Source organism: Sphaerodactylus townsendi, linkage group LG01, assembly GCF_021028975.2.
Source record: "Sphaerodactylus townsendi isolate TG3544 linkage group LG01, MPM_Stown_v2.3, whole genome shotgun sequence".
NCBI lineage: Eukaryota > Metazoa > Chordata > Lepidosauria > Squamata > Sphaerodactylidae > Sphaerodactylus > Sphaerodactylus townsendi.
The window spans coordinates 67326394-67341770 of NC_059425.1; the positions used below are offsets into that span (position 1 = coordinate 67326394).

Sequence of the window (15377 nt, forward strand, 5' to 3'; positions counted from 1 at the left end):
GTGGATGGAGCCTGTTCTAAATATCTTGTTAATTACTTTTATTGAGTTTTGGGAAGTGGCACTTTAGTGGAACGGACAGGAAATGGACGGGGCTGAAAGGAAGAGGACACGGAATGGTGGAGTGGAGGGAGCCAGTGGTGACACATCTTAAGAATGGGAGAGTGGTGGAGTAATGATTAAATGGCATTTGTGAAGAAATAGGGAGCCAAATTTAGGTTTGTTTAATGAATATATAATGGCAGGAGTGCATAGGAAAGAAGGAAAGCAGAGCCGGAAAGGAAAGGTGGCCTTCTGTCCTTCATTTTTTGATGTGTGTGATCGGTTCAGGACTAAATAAAAATGTCCTATGACATTGCTGCTCTCATGTAATAAAGAAGATTTGTTAGCCTCAACTAAGTATATGTGTATTAAATTGCTTATTTAAAAATGTACTTTCTGCAGTTTCTCCCAGAAAGGCTCAACTTACAATAAAAGCAACGTAATTGCTAAAATAAATTAATCACTCAAAAATAATTCAAACGATTGTCTTAAATAGTCAGCTGAGGCCCACTAACAGACAGATCTTCTCATCATTGTATACTAGCAATTGATGGGCTTTTGAATGACTGATAAGAGACAGAGAATGCTACTTTGAGAGAGCAGCAAGAAAACCATCTAGAACAACTGCTAACTTGTGATTTAAATAGGTTCCCTAACTGTCTTATTTGTGCTGTATCACACTAATTTCTATTAATTAGCAGTCCATATTTTAACTATGCTCAGCCATTATCTCATTAATTGTCTGCGTCTAATTATTTTAGCTGTGTCTTTCATATTCATACACCAGCATGGTGTACTGGTTAAGAGCAGGTGGATTCTAATCTGGAGAACCAGGTTTGATTCCACACTCCTCCACCTGAGTGGCAGAGGCTTATCTGGTGAACCAGATGTGTTTCCACACTCCTACATTCCTGCTGGGTGACCTTGGGCTAGTCATCACTGCTCTCGGGAACCCCTCCTCTCAGCTCCACCTACTCCTGCTACAAGATGTCTGTTGTGGGGAGAGGAAGGGAAAGGAGCTTGTAAGCTACCTTGGGTCTCCTTACAGGAGAGAAAGGTGGGGTATAGATCCAAACTCTTCTTTGTCTTCTTGTTATTCTCAAGTAGGATGTAGAATTATACTAATATGTTCACAATAGCATTGTGAGAGGTCATGACTCAGTGGTAGAGTGTCTGCTTGGCATGAAGAAGATCTCAGGTTCAATCCCTGGCATTACCAGTTAAAGGATCACATAGTGGGAGGTGTGAAAGATCTCCACCTGAGAGCTGCTGCCAGTCTCAGTAGACAATACTGATTTTAGTAGACCAAGGATCTGATTCAGTATAAGGTGCCTACAAGAGTTCATGTGTATACTGAAGGGATCAGTCTTGTACCTTGCACAGCTTGGCATGTTGTAACCATTTATAGTGATGGTTTATCAATAAAAAAAATAAGAGAAAATAAGAACCTTCAAGATTACATATTTAAAAATTATGTGCAGCTGTTAATTCTGAAATATACAGAGGTCCGAGACTAGTCTGCACGATGAAACATACAATACAAATTAAGTACAGTTAAAACCAGTATAATATTTTTGCACTAAATTCCATGTAGCAATAAATGGCTCATTATAAGTCACCCCATAAAAGAAGATTTTTGACCTGTAGTTTATTAATTCTTTAAATCCTGGTGCTCAGAATAACTCCTTAAAGCACATTATTCCTCCAAAAGAGACAGAAGATACAGCCATATTTATAAACTGGATCCAACCACTCTGCAAATAGCCTTCCTCCAGCCTGAGGAGACTTTTTTCAACTGAAATGGCTCTTCTATTGGAGGAAATCTTCAAATTCGAGCCAAAAAGAAAAGTGGGGTACAAATAATGTAATACATACATACATACATTCATAAACTTTTCTCAGAGAAGTACTAGGATAATTGTAGGATCTGCCCCAATAGAAAGTAACAGAATTTAATTTACTTACAAGTACGAGTTTAAGTAAGAACAAGCAAGAGATCAGGGCAAACTGGTTTGGAATCTGAACCCTGGCAGTAATTAAACACCAGAATTACATGCCAGGCATACGAGCCCACAATTATTCAAGTATTGTGCCCAATGTTTTCACAGCACATATTGTTACTGTCTCCACTAGAGCAGCAGCCAAGAAATGCTAATTTCTGAAAGGTGGATGATGGATTGTTCTGCAGAGGTTTTTTATGGCTAAAGAAAAGCAAACAGTCAAGAACACAGAATATATTTTTGTTGGTACTTCCTTAGGGCCAGAGCGAGTAAGTATCGAAGTCAACAAAATACCTGTCAAATGAGGTTTGGAGAAAGTTGTTAGACTGAAGAAAGTGAAGATGGCAAGAACTAAAGAGATGTAGGCTGGAAGCTGAAAGAAAGCTCCCCTCCACCCTTCTCCACATCCTCCATGTGCTACTTATGTTGGTTTCAGCAGAAAATCAGAAGACAAAACTTTCCATCTTCATTAGTTAGAATGCTAGTTTGTAACTTGATTTCAACATCAAGAACTAATTTGTATGGGTGAATATTGCCTCTGTAATGTATTGTTGAAGGCTTTCACAGCCGGTCAGCTATTATGTTGTGGAGCTTCTAGCAGAGTTATCGGGGTTGTGTTCTAGCAGCATTCTCTCCTGACGTTTCGCCTGCATCTGTGGCTGACATCTTCAGATCCTCTGAAGATGTCAGCCACAGATGCAGGCGAAACGTCACAAGAGATTGCTGCTAGAACACGGCCATACAGCCTGGAAACCACACAGCACCCCAATGCCTGTGTAGCCTCCACTATGCAGCTGAACTGTTCCTGTTTACAGGAGACAGTCTTTTTTTCCTAACATATATGATCTGGCAAATCACTGTCTCTGTTTTGCCTTAGTATGTGCACTAGCATTCATCCCATCCCTCCCCCGTAACTGCCTAGTCAGATAGTAAAGTATGAGGATGTTTACTCAGATTGCTGAGCATGTTTGCTTTGTAGATATAAGATATACAACCATATCCAGCATGAGATTCAATCATCTAGTAAATATTCTGAAGTTTTAAAAAAGGAAACATAATGACCCATTTCCCTGCACATCCCATCCAGAAATCAGTGCACACCAAGCTATTGCATAGTAAATGAACACAATGTAAGACCTTCATCAATGTGTAATTAGAGAGAGGGGGCTCAGTTATCCCAAAACCCCAGCTCGGGTACTGAGATCTGTTTTTTCACTCTATGTGCTTTAGAAGTGGGTAAAGGCCAGGGGTGAAAGTATCAACTTTATACCATTATATTACTGGCCTCTCACTTCACTCCCCCCGCCCACTCATTTTAGAACCATGCATGGCAAGTCTAGGTTAAAAGTAGGACCTGGCACTTAAAAGTGGTCAAGCAAGAGCAGAACCACCAAAACACAGTGCTCCCTACTCCTAATCCAGACCGAAGGGTAATTGCAACAACGTCCACATCCCAGGTTATTGTCATATACCACCAAGGCTGAAAAAGAAGTGCCAAACGTGCTGACTGGAAAATTCCCAAGAAGCTCCCAGGAATAATAGGCTGTGGCTTGCCAGGTAGGCCCACAACTCTAAGAGTAGACAGTGAGTGGCCTTACAGCACTAATATGCAGCCATTTTCACGAGTGTGGAGGTTATTCGAAGAAACCATGGTCGCAACACACATCAGGCAAACACGTTTGCTCAGATACACAAAGTAGCAGAGAGATTAGAAGTTCCCAATAGTGCCCCTAATTTCATTTGCAGTGTTACCGGGTTGGGAATATAGGTATAAAAGCCCTGTTGCATCAAATATATTTTTATGACTATTCATACGTTCAGTGGTTAGTCATTAAAGTCCAGTTCACATATATATGCTCAAGACATTTACCACTGGAACTTCAACTAATGGCCCACATGTGTGAATAAGTTGGATAAGAACAAACATCTCTTTCATTGTCTGCTCACACATTAACCTCCAAACGAGATGAAAAACATATATGATTTAACCCAAACACCATCAGGGAGGACGGAAGAATGTCAGTTGAACATTGGTGGATAGAAAGAACTTGCAGGGGGAGATTTTTGAAGGTTGAGTTGAAATGTTGAGTGATGGAGTATGAGCTGAATTGATAGAATTAAGGATAAGGGTTGTACAAATTCTTAGCATTTCAAAGAAACTCAAGAAGTTGCCTTCTACTGAGTTTCAGAAGAGGTCATGACTCAGTACTAGATCATTTCCTTTGCATGTTGTTCTGGATTCAGTCCCCAGCATCTCCAGTTAAAACAATCACAATATAGGGAATGTGAAGAACTTCTAGCCAAGACCTTGGAGAGATGCTGCCAGTCAGAGTAAACACCACTATCTTGAAAGACCTATGATTGGTCTCAGTAGAATGCATCTTCATGTGTAATTCATGTGTATTGTCTACTGTGACAGGCAACCACTTTCTAAGCTACCAGAAAGGTCCTTCATCACCTCTTATCTGAAACTTTTAACTGGAGATTCAGGATATGTTCTGCATATAAAAGAAATGCCCCAACACTGACCTATGACCTCCAACCCACCTTCACTTTCAAGATATCAGTTCTGAACTATAGCTAAATTAAAACCCAAGAACACAGAACAATACATGTTGTTCTGATAGCAGCATGAATGAAGGTCTCTGTTGTACCATGTGTGCAAGGCCTTAGAACCTTGCAGAAGGTGTCTGGTGACCATTAGGTCATGATGGAAGAAAGAAAAATCAAGGGAAAATTGCAAACCACACTGCAAAGATTCCACTTCTGGATTTCACAAAGATCTCTAAACCAAAAGAAATTCCTCTAGAATTGCTAGTGGATTGGCGCAAAGTGGGGATGGGTGTGGCTGACCTGTTCATGTTTATTTAACAGCAGTTCAGTCTACAGAAATCTACTAGTGAAGCTTTTCATAGGATGGAGAAAAGAATCATCATCTGGCATAAGAACATTCTGAATTAGACTAGTGGTCCCTCTAGACTAGCAACTTCTATCATACTGGGCCAATTGGTTGCCCTGGAGGCACAACAAATGATGTTGAAGTCAAAGCTGTCTTCCAGCCCAAGTATTTAAATGCTGGCTGCCTCTGTACATAGCGGTTCCCTTAATTCACCATGGCATAAGAGTTAATGTGTCAAAACTTGTATACTGTTAAAGTCACACAGGAATAGGGGTCAGTAAACAGCTGTCAACTTCAAATTATTCACATATTCTGTAGTTTAATTTCCCACTGAAACTGTAGTTTAATTTCCCATATTCCACTGAAACAGAGGAGATCGTTTACATACCTTTTGTGGACTGTTAATACTTGACAAGGAAAGGGTCTTGCAAGTATTAAGGACGTTTTGCATCTCCTGGCCCTTTCAGAACAGTTTCCTTCCCTCAGAGCAAAGACAAAAGTCTCACAGAGTAACACCAAGCACAGAATTCTCCCTAGAGAGGGAAGAGAGTAACCAGCAAACATCTCTAATAATGAGCTGAGGGAGTGCCTGCCTCGTATCCCTTAGAGGAGCTGGGAGTCTGGGAGTCTTTAAACTTGCTTTGCCAATGACGGGAAGAAGGCATCTCTGCAAACATTCTCAGGAATTTCCAAATGGAGGAGGAGCCAATTCTGAGCATACCTTGCTGCTGGTGACTCTGTTTTTGATGATGTTCCTTTGAGACCCTATCATTTGCCAGACAGAAACAAAACCAGATTTGTGCAGCCTAGCTCCTCCACAGTGTTCATGCCTGGGGATTTGGTATCTCTGTTCCAGAGTGGCTGCAGTGCTGGCAGAGCAAGATCCCATCATTCAAATTAACTGCAACATTTTCCCTCTCCATTTTGTTGCTCATGCTGAAATGCACAGGATCAAAATATTGCCTGGCTAAGCTCTGGAAACTTTATTCTCAATATGCTGCACCACACATTTATGGCTAAGACCCAACTGTCTAGAAAAGCTTTGGATCTGGAATTTCTATCAACAGCAAACATTTAAAACCACAATTTAAAATATACAGGCACCTAAAAACCATTTATCCTTGACAGCTGCACAGTTACTGCTTGAGTAGTCATGGGCACCATTCTGGAAAAATTCTGAAGCATTTGCTAGGGATGGTTGAACAGTTACTGATTGGAATCAAGGAACAGCCTCTATTTTCATCCAAGGGAAGAAGAAAGCACAACAGAAAGCTTTTTGTTCTACAGAGAGGTTAAAATTAGTGCTTCCTATTTCTTGCAAACCCAAGGAAGAAGAGAGCCAACAACACCCCATTATTTGGTTCATGAGCCCTTTTCAGTTATTACATTTCCGTTACTCCTCTCTCTCTTATCAGTAGAGTGTGCTATGCACAACTCCCATTTTGTGTGAAAAGGCCAATGGGCATACCAAGCAGCTTTAGTACTCATGATCATGTACCCTCAAAATAAAGGCAATCTTTGTAATGTATATACAAAAGGGGGGGGTAGCGGAACACAGCTAAGTACACAGGCAAAACCTGCCACATCTGGGCTTCAAACTTTAAATGTCAACTCTATTAGTGGTTGCACTTTATTGCACTTTCAAAATATGTTCACACTATTAAACTGAACACTTGCTGCTTTGAATGTATTTTTGGCTGGTAATTACAGTTTGTCACCTAGGTGTAGTAGGAAATTCCTTGTAGTGCAGCAGAAAAAATAGGTGCGTGGTCTATTTCACGCAACATGTCAGTCGTATAGAAGGCACTGTCCCTGTGGTATGTGAGCTACGAGCATTAAAAATTTAACTCTGAAAAGGACACTGAACCATCATTACTGACCAATGGAAATGAAGTGGATATTCTGCTCAGAATACAGATGACTAATTAATATTTATAAGATTTCTGGCATCTTGAGCTGAATATTTTGAGCAAGTACAGAGGTTTTTTTCTAGATTAGCAAAATGTTTTCAATAGAAGACTTTTAAATACAGTACCGTTGACTATGTGCAAAGTGTTTCTCTGTGCAAAGAACATTTCCTTGCTTTTCCAAAAAAAAAATGCAGTGGAATCTGCTAATGGGTTCTTCACTCTCAGCATACCTGCTAAAGCAGTGAAAGACCTCCCTGCTGTCCTAGTAGAGGTTTCTTCTGAGACTCAAGAAAGCAGGCATTCATTAAGAGGAATAAGTTTAGGTACCATCTGAGGAAGGCTTGCTGCGATGGGCCAGTCAGTGTCTGGAATTTCAAATAGCACCTGTCACCAACATATACTTCTTTCAAAATTGTGGAGGTTATTGGTTGAGCACCACACATGTTTTCATTCAGAGCATATGATATACACAGAATATGAAAGCAGAGTACATTACAAATGCAGCTACCACCCCTCATGTGACTCCTTCAGGACCAGGTTCATCCACAGTGACATAATTTAAATTTATTCAGAGTCCACATGCTTTGGGTTGTAAAATGGCAATGATAGCCCCTTCTTTCTTGCAGCAAATGCTCCAATCACTGCATGTTGAGTTATTTTGTTGTTAATATCCCTCATTTTTCTTGGGGAAAATATACTTCTCCTGCCTCCATATTCTGTCTTTAATGTTAAAAGAAAAGAGAGAAACCGTTCAAATAACACCATCATCTCAAAATTTTCTCCCTCACATTTGAAAGTCAAGCAGGAAGAGAACTATCACCTCAAAAAAGATCTCTTGCGTAAGAGTTCATGTCTATGGCCCATTTGCAGTTGTTTGAGAGCTGGTTAATAGGCATCCCTACATTAATACTTCTTGGGGAATTATATTCATTTAGGGGATTTCCTGCTGCTCTGTGAATCATTTTTATGAATTCTCAGTTCTAGGGAGAAATACACTGGTATATAACTAATTCTAAGATGAGCTGTGAAATTACATAGTAATTGCATAGCATGCTGTGATTCTCAGCTAGAGGATCTCCTTCAGAGTAAACAAACAGCCGTATCAGTGAGAATCAAATCTTCAGACAGCAGCTAGAAGAGAGATCTGTTCTAGTCACTCACCTGCTAGCAAACAGAGCTTAGAACATTCCTTCAGTTCAGGAATCTGATACCCCAGCTGTCAAACCTTCCATCTCTTGGAAAGCCAAAAATTTTACGTCTTCCTCTTTAGTGTATTTTGCCTTCCTTTAGATCCAGATGGCTGTTTTGTGAAAGCCATGGATATCCATAAGGCAACCTCCTGCTGCCCTAGGCTAACAAGCTCACACTTAGCAGGTTATACATACAGAGCAGGCAAACAGTGTCACATACCGTGAACAAACAAGGCTGCATAGCAACCACTTCTCCAAAGAAATCTTAAGATACAGGTGTGAGGAAGAGGTTTTTTCTGGTAGGCGTCTCCCTGAGAGTTTTATGGCAAGCATCCGAATGACCTTGAGAGAGCTCCTAAACTCTTGAAAAGGCACAAGCCTAAAGAAACAGTTGAGAGGACTGTGTGCGCACGCACCAATTGAACAACACCCCCAATACAGCAGGGATGCTTTGAATTGTCCAATGTGTTTGAAAGGGAAGAAAAACTTCACCTTTATTTACAGAAAAGATAAAACCTCTTTTACAGAATCTTCCCTAATTTGTGCTTGTCTTCAGGCAGGGATTACTCATTCTGTAGCACAGCTGACAACACAAAGTACTTATGTCACCTCCTCAAAACAACACTGTGAGATGGGAACCACCAGTGGGTAAATGAGGATACCTTTAAGGATGCTTGCCTATTATTACCCCCTTAATACTTCTCATTTCTTCAGAACCACAAATAGCAAGATTACCTTTCATCTACGTCTGTGAGGGCAGACACATCCTTGTGATTACATTCACTCCACTTCCTCCAGTGATGAGGGTCCAGGGGGAGTGATGCCAGGGCTGTTTTTCCTTTGGATGAGTGAAAGCGTTGAAAACATCAGGAAGTCTGTGGCTTGTTCCACTGTCTTACAAAGAGAGTCAAAATGGAGACAACGGATTTGCTATCTCACTTCAGATTCCCAAAGGAAAAGCCTGCACCAAAAAATGCTTCACCTTCCAGCCAACTGAAACCTGCCTCAGTCCGCTTCTCTCTCTTTCTCAAACTCAAATTGCTGTATTGCCATACCACAAACATATGAACAATTATTATCAGACTGACCCAAAAATACCCTTGCATTGGAGAGCATTCCCATCTTCAGCCCTGAACTATCCACCCTGTGAAGAGAAAGCACTTATTACTGTATTTGCCCCAAGTGTTCCTGCCAGTATTGTATTAACCCAAAATACAAAAAAAGAACAAGAGATCTATTCCACAAAATAAAATAAAAAATCAAAGGGAAATTTAAAGCATGAGTAGGCATGCTGAAACATCAACATGGAAATACATTTACTGAACAGGACAAAATAAAGAACAAGTGGGAACAATACACTGAAGAATTACACAGAAAGGATGACTGATTCCTTAGCCATAACACTTCTTTCAAACCATGAAAAGCAATACTAGGTAAGTTAATACATACTAATTTTGTAGGTTTTTTTCCAGATCCATCTTAAATTATTTTTACGTATGGTGACTTCATCATTTAATCAGAATGCTGAATTTCCCTGCATTACTTCTTTATTTCACACACATACTCTAAAGTCATACATTCTGTGTGGTTCTATGCATGAACAGTTAGCTACAACATGACACAGAGTCTTGTGTTTGTTTGTTTTTTCATTTTACTTCAGCTCCCTCATAAAAATAGGTTAGTATAGCAAAGGTGCACCAAAAATCCTAAGGCTGAGAGACAGAAGGCGTAGCTAGCACACTATGGACCAGGCATCTCAACATTCATTCTTTCTCCAATGGTAAACTAGGGTTGTGAGAATATCCCAGCAGGGACATATGAGAATGGAACCATAGCTGAAACTTTGACTCATGTTGGCATCTACATCATTTCTATATGTGCAGGTAAACAAGCATTTTCTTGATATAGGCTAATAGTCTGTCCCCTGCTGCTCCACTAAGCAAAGTTTGAAGCCTTCCCTCAACTTAAGGTGCCCTTCTTTATCTTCAGTGTCTCTTCCTCATACTTCCTTACACTAGAGAAACCTTCTGATCTCTGTGGTCTGGATATCTATGGTGATTCCAGGAAATTCCAAGACCTCACCTGCAGGTTTACAACCCTACACCCAAGCCTGGATGAGAGAGAAAGACAAACTTTGCTAAAGTCTAGCCATCCACGGGTCCTGGCTGACTCAAGCTACAAGCAACTGCATTATCATGAGGGAAAAATAATTAAATAAGTTATGGAAATGTATTTCACCTTATTTATGATGTGGATCTATTATTATTATACAGTTATACACAGCAAACAAGATCAATATGCTGGATTTTGTATTACATCACACGTCGGACACTTCCCAAGCATCTAGGACTGTGTGATGTATCGACGAATAATGCGTGCAGAGCCGAGTAGGGTGGCCTTTTGCAGCTGACATATGGTGATTTTGTCAGCGCCAATTGTTTTTAAGTGCCATTCAAGATCTTTAGGCACTGCACCCAGTGTGCCGATCACCACTGGGACCACCTGTACTGGTTTGTGCCAGAGTCTTTGTAGTTCAATCCTTAAATCCTCATATCGTGTAAGTTTTTCCAGTTGCTTCTCATCAATCATGCTGTCACCAGGAATTGCAACATCAACAATAAGGACCGCGGCGGGTGCTGGTGAACCTGGGCATCCGTTGACAAGTGGGCTACAGGAACCAGGACCCATTGCTGAGCAACCAGGGCATGGGCCTGCAGGGCAACTGGAAGCAAAACTGTAAGGTGAACCCCAAAATTGTGATTTTTTGAAAGGCCTCTCTGCTAAGCCGAAACCTACAGAGAAAAACTTTGAAAAGCATTTTATTTTCTGAAAAGCATTCTTTTTGCAAACATGCTAAGATGCCCTGACCGCAAACTTCTTGCCTTGCAGAGACCAAGCTTATCTATATCCTGTACTAGAGGTGTCAAAACCACGAGGTTTCTCTTAGAAATACTCTTTAATGTTGTGTTCTTGTGATTCTCAGAAAAGCCACCTGCTCTCTTCTCCTCCTGACCCCCTCCCCAGAGAACTTTGCTTCATGGTTATTTGTGACATGTATAGCTAGAGCCAACCACGTATACCGGAAAGCACCCAAATTTAGACAAGACATAGACAGGAAGAAAGAGGAGGTGAAATACTAATTAGCCAATCATTAATTCAATGCTGCTTGTTGACGTATCATTATAAAAATGAATGTATCGCTTGCAAAATTGGTCCTGGACCCAACTAGATCTAGTTGTAAGAGCTCTGGTAATAAACTTTCACTGATTTTTCAACCATTTGCCTTTTTGCAACTGAATCGCGTGGTCTTGTGACTGACACTCAAGGGGCAGAGTTGTCAAAACAACTACCAAAGCGGCAGAAATTTTCAATGTCAGAGAATCGAACTGTCATGAACTGCTACCATAAATCGGAACCCCAAAAGCGTGGCTACCAAAAATGGATCTATTATTATTATTATTATTATTATTATTATTATTATTATTATTATTATTATTATTATTATTATTATTATTATTATTATTATTATTATTATTATTATTATTATTATTATTATACACATAACAACACAGCACAAGTGTCTGGAATTCATCTCTGAATATCGAGTCCTTCCCAAGGACCTAGGATATTAGAGGTATTTGCGTAGAATATTATTATTATTATTATTATTATTATTATTATTATTATTATTATTATTATTATTATTATTATTATTATTATTATTATTATTATTTAATGAACCGCCCACCCCCAAAGGGCTCTGGGTGGTGTACAACAAAACAACTAAAACAATAATGCACAATAAATTAATTAAAATTCAAAACTGAGAACCCTGTAGAACATAGCAACATTACATCCAATAAAAATAGTGGTGATGATGGTAGCGCCCGATCCCAAGGCCGGGAGGGACAGACAGTATCGAATAGATATTATATCGGCAATTCCGATGGTGGCAAGGCACACAATTTGGGAGCATCCAAGGGGGGAAATCCACTGCCAGCCACCCTAGAGGCCCAGTGGAACAATTCAGTTTTACAGGCCCTGTGAAATTCACTGAGATCCCTCAGGGCCCGCACAGCTGATGGAAGCGTATTCCACCAGGCAAAGGCCAGGGCCATAAAAGCCCTGGCCCGGGTAGAGGCCAGCTGCATCATGGAGGGGCCGGGGACCATCAGTAAGTTGGCCTCTGCAGATCTCAGAGACCTAAGACATATGGGGTGAGACGGTGTTCAAATACTCTGTGTTCAAACACTTCAAATGAAGTGTTCAAATACTCATAGATTTGCTAGAACCAATGAGACACAGAATTAGAGCAGAATATGCCACAGTTAACTGCTGGCCTAGTCTTTAGATGGCAGATGGAGCTCCCCGAGAATTACAAATGATTTCCAAACCACAGAGATCAGTTCCTCTGGAGAAAATTGTCAGCTTTGGGAATGGCATCATATTCCTGCTCAGCTCCCTTCCTCTCCAGGTTCCAATTCCAAATATTCAGGAATTTCCCAACCAGAGTTGGCAACCCAACTGGTGGCTTGAAAACGGGTCTCCCACATTCTAGTGCAGAGGTTCCTAACATGGTGTCCTGGTGCCTGTCAAGTATTTTTTAGAAAGTGGGTGAGACCAGGTAGGGCTTTTGTCCTGCAAAACTTGATTTCCCATTAGAGGGTTGATTGACTGTGCAGATTTTTAAAGAATTGCTTTGGTATCAGATGCCATCACAGCACTTTCACTGTGTCACTGAAAGGAAGCTGCAGCAGCCATTTTGTGTCTGGCCCCACCTCCTGCAAGAGCAGCCACACTACACTGCGTCAGTATTCCAAAGGGGTCCACGTGCTCAAAAAGCTTGGGGACCCCTATCATAGTCCAACTCTTTAATGACTACACCAAGCTGGTGGAAAGTCCAACCTTAGTAATTTTATCCTAACGGTTCCCGCACTCCCTTCCAGAATCCAGTCAACATTTGTCCTGCTGCCCTCCCAAAGGACGTGTGTGCCATATTGCGATGCAAGTCTCCTTACAAATTATTGCAGTCATAAAGGCCAAGTCTACATTTCAAATGCACCTTTCCCCCTGGAAATAAACAAACACCTTCCTTATGTTCTGAAGGAGAAAACGTTGCAGTGTTTCAGACTTATCCACATCCTATTTCTTAACTTGGCTAAATTGTCAAAACTTAATCAGCTGCAGTAGTTGGGAAAATAATCTCATTGCCCCAGTGGGTCATGACCCAAAAGCTGGTGGGGGAAAGTCCATTTTTCCCCCCAGAGCACAAGCAAGTCAGTCTGCATAGGAGAGCAAAGTTGGTACTAATTAACATTATTTGTATGCAGGAAGAATAGACAAACAACAGTACTGAGAGAAGACTAGAATGGAATTCTATATTCAGGTCCTGAAATATTAAAGGACATCACAACAACCAGTTTGCAGGCAGGGCATGACCCACAGCAAACATTCTATGGGTAGAATCACTCATAGTTTCAATGCAAATTCAGTCCATGTGCCAAATAAAGGCATAAAGTAATGGAACCCATTTGGTTCTTTGGTGCTAGTAAAAATGACAGCAATGAAACCAATTACTTGGTGCTGAAATGAATGCATGGGTCAGAGAGAACCAGGACTGCACCTACTGACACCACTGCAAGCCTTCATATGTTCAGGTACCATTTGCACAGGGCCCTGTGTGTCGTATGTTTCATACCAAACCAGTTCAGATTAGGCACAAGGTATCTTTGGATGTGTACAAGTAGACCAGGGTTCCAGTGTTTCTTGGAGCCTACCAAGTGTTTTTTAGAAAGTGAGAGTTGCCAGGTCAGGCTCCTGCTCAGCAGGGCTTCTCATTGTTTATAGGAGATCTGATAGAAGATCTGATTGGCTTCTCACTGGCTATTAGGAGATCTGCAGATTAAAATAATGTTGCTTTAGCATCAGCAGTCACCAGTGTTGGTTTTATTATCTCTCTTCTCTTTCCTAGTATATATATGTATATATATATTAATTACTCCTCTTGTCTCTGGAATCTGGGCTTCCTCTGCTTGTATGTGTTTGCCTCCATGGAAGGCTATTTTGTGGACACGCCTACCACCCTGTTTCAGAATCCCAAGCTTAGAGATCTCTGATGTAGACTGTTGTACAATTGTGGCTTTATGCAATCCCATCCATGTGAAATGAAAGTCTGCAGAGGATGACACATCCATTTGCAGGGCTGTCTCCATGGGAAAGTAAACTGCTTTGAGTCCTAAAAGGAGAAACAGCTTTAACTAGATCCTTCAATTTTCTATAAGTTCAAAAGCAGTCAATTTTGTAGTGGCCTTTGAATACAGCAAACTCTTTAATTTTTTTAAAAAAGTTTCTAATGCTTTTTATTTAGATTATTTATATGTCACCTCTCCCAAGTCCTGCTTGACAAGAATTAGCACTCAAGAGATGAAATCTCTGGAGCCTTAGGAAGACGGGTCAGTAGGATTTCTCATGGGCAGAGGATGGAACTAACTTGGTTCATTTTTCCCCATGTAAAGCAATAAAAAAGGAACTGCAGCCAAAGGAAATGTGTATGTATTTGCCTAATTTGCAAAAGAAAAGGTCACAAAACACACAGTTTTCTTGCTGCAGAGGATTTAAAGTGAAACCCAAGCCAAGTTGCTTCTGATCTGAACTGTGACTCCCATCCATGCCTGGCACAAGGAGGCAAGGAATTTAACACCGAGAGAATTTTTTTATTCCCAAGTATCCATGCAGCTCATAGCAAGGCATTTGGGGTGCATTCAAGAGCACTTTGCTTGGCCTGCTGTTTACTACTGCACAATTCAAAGAGTCTGCTTAGAAGCAGCACTGTTCAGAGCAGTAAATAAAGCTTATTTGGTGTCAGTTCCCAATTGTTCGAAGCAAGAACACAAAACAAGAAGCACACTTTCTTTGCCAGGACAGATAAAAAGGAACTTACCTCCATCCTTGTTCAGACATTCCAAACACACATTTAGGACTTGGGCCCTTCCACAGAAGACAGAGATGGGTATGATGCAACCCCCAAAACATTCTTCACTGTTTTGAGTCCCCTTGCAGTTTTTGCCAGGTGCACAAGTCTGTCACCATTTGCTAAGGAATTGAGCTTGCTAGCGCATAAGAAGATTAATTAATGTATTAGATAAGACACATCTGATTGGCTCCTTTTTTTAGGCATTGGGATGCAAATTGATCTGTGGGACCTGGGTGTCAAAGGAGACCAGGCAACCTGCCAGTGTATGAGATTCCAAAGGAAAAGAAAGCCAGCACAGTTCCCTAAGCCTGTGTGCTAAAGAGATTGCCAACCCAGGGTCACCTGCACAAAGTCCAAAGCAACACC

At 40.8% G+C, this 15377-nt stretch overlaps 1 protein-coding gene across 1 annotated transcript in view; it reads right to left on the reverse strand.

Moving 5' to 3' along the window:
* TOGARAM2 (TOG array regulator of axonemal microtubules 2) overlaps positions 1 to 14997 on the reverse strand; it is a 77673-nt gene extending 62676 nt beyond the window's left edge. Inside the window, exon 1 of the mRNA XM_048512152.1 lies at positions 14979 to 14997. The gene's annotated coding sequence lies outside the window, so the exon portion shown is untranslated. The remainder of the gene's footprint in view (positions 1 to 14978) is intronic.
* Positions 14998 to 15377: the final 380 nt, after the last annotated feature.